Genomic DNA, 4,321 nt, shown 5'->3' with positions numbered 1-4,321 from the left:
TCAAACAATAGCCATTTATTGCAACCTGTTGGGATTTCATTTTACGTTTCACACGACAGTGTCTTTCTTCCGGTTCTATTTCTAAATCTATTTCTAACAGCTAACAAAGTTTCTGCAATGAAATGTGTATTTTTGATAGAACAATCCATACGATTTTGTAGATCTAAATATAAATAAACTTATACTTTGAAAAATCGATAACAATTTAACAAAATCGAAAATTTATCCGTGGATTGAAAATGTCATGAGAAAGTTCTTTAGTTTGACGTTTTTGAAACAAAACTTTCAAATCGCATACGTATAGCATTCCAGCCATAACCGCTCGTAAGCGAGGGACGTTGTTCAGTCCCAAAAAGTGCTGCAGTAATCGATATCACTTACGAATATACAAAGTGGATTTTGAAATATGCACTTGTTATTGAACTTTGTTGAACGTGCCTGCTGATGTTAAGCGTTATTTCTTTCAATAAACTGACTCCAGCTTCCACATGCCGCTATAAATCAAGGCAGTTTTTGTATGAAAACAACTTTACAAGCTTTCAAATTAACATAACATAAATGTTTCATATTCATGTAAACAACCCTAGTCTGACACGTTATTTAATTACAGAGAGTCAAGTAAAAGGTGTGGAAAACGATGTGCTTTGTTTTTCTTTGACCAGCTGTAGAACGTGTTTCGACATCATCACAAGTAGCTCGCACACCCACAATAGCTCATGTTGTCATTAAAAGGTTATATAGGATATATGGATAGCCCTATACATAATGAACCGGGTGTCAGCTCACTTAAGGTTGACCGATTGAAAACACCTGTCACATTGCACAGGTGGAGCCCAACGTGACTCACTTGACAGATCGTTTTAATCGATTACAACAGGTTAGATACAATTATTCGTTTAATTATACGACGGAGAGATAGCAGAACCGCGCTCCTTTCAAACTCATACAAGTTGCACGTCTAAATTTACAGCAGTGACTAAAATTGGCCGTACTGAGTCACTTTCCCGATTAAAAGTTTTGGATGGTTTTTGTTTTCTTTGCTACGATTATGATGAACGCTTATACGGCTTTAGCCGTCAAAAAGTATACAACGAAAATAGCTAGTTGTTTGACAAATGTCGGATGAATAATACACTTAAAGCACTGGCCACTCATATCAAGTCAAATTCTCAAACAGCATTTATTTTCTATAAACAGGATACTACACGACAACAAGCCTGTTGCGATATCTCCATTCCCGATGCTGTACGCGGCATGACTTACAACTCATTCAAAAGATAAACCGAATTAGTACAATTTAGTTAAATCTTACTGGACTTGAGGTATTTTACATGGCATAAACTGATGCTATCTTTGACCTTGCGGGCTTGAGTTGTATTGATTTGTTAGTCAGCAGCATGTCGGTTAAGCAAAAACGCAAAACAAAAGAAAGGTTTTGTTTGAAAAAGTTCTGTTTTTTTAAATAAAGCTATATGGGCTTAAGTTTATACATCTTAACGGCGTAAAAATGTTTTGAAAAACTTCCAGCTTAAGATTGTTTACTTCCACGATTAACTGCCATGTAACTAAGTTTGTAGATAATTTACTTATAAATCTGACACCAAACGTAAATGTGAAGAAAGCAGAGGTTTGCTAAAATTTGGTATGCCAGTATATGCTGTGCTGAAGGTAGCACACCTAGCGAGCAAAATTAACCGTTTCTAAGAAGTAGTGAAATGGATATAGGAGCTGTGCTTTCTAGACCTCACAAGCAGAAAAGTCATCAACACTTCTGTATTTTGGGCTTGCACGTACGGTTATATTGTTCCTTTGTCAACACTTCAAATAGAATGGTATGTACAACAAAATGTTGCAGTGAAAGAGCTGCACCGCATATAAATCCATCAAATCTCATTACCAATAAAGAGTTATTGAACAATGTCATCAACTTGTGACAAATTGATCAACCCGTTGAAAGATTATGACCCGCGATTGACCTGGGTCAATAACTTTGTAAATGCCGTCTGTCGTTACTTGCAATCAAGCGTAACGCGTTTGACTGTGTGTTTTGACGTATTTTTTCTATGCAGAACACCTTTAAGTCATGAGTGCCACAATTACCAGATTAAAGCTTTCAAAAAATCTTTGCTTACGTAGGTTCCTTTTTATATCAGATGTTATGTGTCACTGGCGGTGCGGCTTCCTTGTCATTTAGTTAATACGGATGTCTGCTTACGCTTATTTGATTGGCAAAATGTTGTCATGTTGATTGACGTCTGTACTGTTTCTCACAACTATCACCGTCTCTCACTTTATGAAAACCATGTGACCAAAAGCGTTGTTTCAGCTTTTTAAAACATTCCGCGCCTATTATGTGTGACGGCATCCCAACGAAATGCTTGTGAATAGGAGACGCTGACAAAGTGCCAGAATCCAGCAGGTAGTTCTTGTTCTTTTGGGCTTATTTTTCGCGTTGGGATTTGTTTATCGGTTACTTCAGGAGCACACCACCACTAATCCGATGTTGTTCCGTCACCTTAGGTTTTAGCAGTTCTTGATTGGTAAATTGCCTGTAAAAGCAAGCATGTTACCGAGCTTTGCTGGGTACACTTCACCAGTCATTTTACCTCAATCGAAAAGATTGAGTTAAGGTTGCGACAGGCTCCAATGGAAAAACGTTGAGACCTGTCAAAGCATTTTGTGCCGAAGCAGATTAAACCCTGGCAAGGCTTTTCTTTAGTCTAACAAGCCTCCACTTAACATAAAGTTAAACGTGTTAGGTTTCAGGATTTCTGAAAACTGCAAGCTTTATAGACGTTGTGCCTGATCCAAAAGTAATCATTACTTATGGGCTATGGCCCTTACACGTCGTAATTTAAAATAGATTATATACGATAAACTAATATGACTATTGCACCATCACATTACAGAAATTAACAGAGTTGGGTTCGGAAATCATTGTTGTTAACTTGCGTAGGCTATAGCTCCAAATCATTTTGCCGAGGAACTAGTACGCATGTAGACATATCTATGTCGACCTTTATTCCAAAGCCAGCGTTGTCCAAACCATGATAGGTCTAATTGCGGTGATTTGTTAAATTTTATTTAATACAATTGCCTAATCTAACACAAATTATCACAATTATGCTGAAATATCTAAGTGGTCTACAAACTTTAGTTTTTGCATAGCTTTTTCTTGTGTGTACTCGGATTATTTCATTGTATCTGTAGGGATATAGTGACGTTTTCCAGAAATAATAGGTAAACATATCGTAGTTGGTATTTCTAGACTAAATTTTCAACTTATACTCGTATACAGTATACCTTATAGCTTCAAATAATTGTAGCTGATAGCGGCAAATACCTTTAAAGTAGTTTTAAACTCGAATGCAGTACTGAGTACTTGATCTCATGTACCATGCACCTGTTGGCAAGATTTAAACGTGTATTGGTGTAAATTCCAGTACGTCTGTGCACAAAACTCAAAGTTTGGGACTATATAGTTTTTAAGTGGGCGTAAACCAAAACCTGATTTCGAGTACTGAGCAATCCAAAAAAATCTTTGATGTCTAAATCTAGCAGGCGACTTTATCGTAAAATGTAAATATTGATAGCAGTCTGTTGTCAGTTTTAACCGTTTCAATCAACAGGCAGTGGATCGGCGACCACCGGGAAAGCAATATGCGGCTCTTGTAGTTGAAGTGCAGAAAGATGAGAGTTTGACAGAAATCTCATTCGCGACTTTATAGGCGAAAATTAAGCTCACTGCAATGGTGCGTATATGTCTTTTTCCCTTTAAAATGATTACCTTACGTTTTAAAAATAGTACGATTTTCGGTCACCGTGCTTGCAACTAAAAGAAAAGTTTTGTTATCAGTCCTTGGAAAAATAATCTACTTGCAAGCGTGCTCACTTGGAGTTGGTATTTGACAACCATTCAATTCTATATTGTAGTTCGTGACTTGTACTGGAAAGCTGAGCAATCCAACACATGATGTTTAAATCAGATTTGCGCTATTTCTTGAAAGTTATTTTATCATCACGTTAAACGATGTTTTGAGAGAAAATGTTTTTCTAAACATATTAGCAAAGTTAAATTTTCAAGCGCTTCTTATATGGTAAGAAATGGACAATAAAAGAAGAGGGCTTGAACAAATTTATCGCGGATAGTTGCAGCAGGTGTTTTATATCAAGTCGTTCGTGAGATTCTTGAACCTAAAAACGTCAAACTGTCAGCGAAATAAACGAGGCCGTTGATTGATGATTTACATACAAACGTTAACGATTCGTTTTACAGAGAACATTGAGCATCTTGAAGTGATGAACGAGGTTCACTCTTTAC

General features: G+C 36.8%; 1 long non-coding RNA gene across 1 annotated transcript; it reads left to right on the top strand.

Annotated features, from left to right (window-relative positions):
* The first annotated feature begins 1,558 nt into the window (after positions 1-1,558).
* LOC143469675 (uncharacterized) lies at positions 1,559-4,100 on the top strand. Its single transcript, XR_013119184.1, has 3 exons — positions 1,559-1,832; positions 3,630-3,752; positions 3,934-4,100. It is a non-coding gene; the product is annotated as an uncharacterized LOC143469675 (long non-coding RNA).
* Positions 4,101-4,321: the final 221 nt, after the last annotated feature.

Source organism: Clavelina lepadiformis, chromosome 8, assembly GCF_947623445.1.
Source record: "Clavelina lepadiformis chromosome 8, kaClaLepa1.1, whole genome shotgun sequence".
Lineage (NCBI taxonomy): Eukaryota > Metazoa > Chordata > Ascidiacea > Aplousobranchia > Clavelinidae > Clavelina > Clavelina lepadiformis.
Note: the sequence above shows the minus strand (reverse complement) of the source record. Positions and strands in the feature narration are given on the sequence as shown.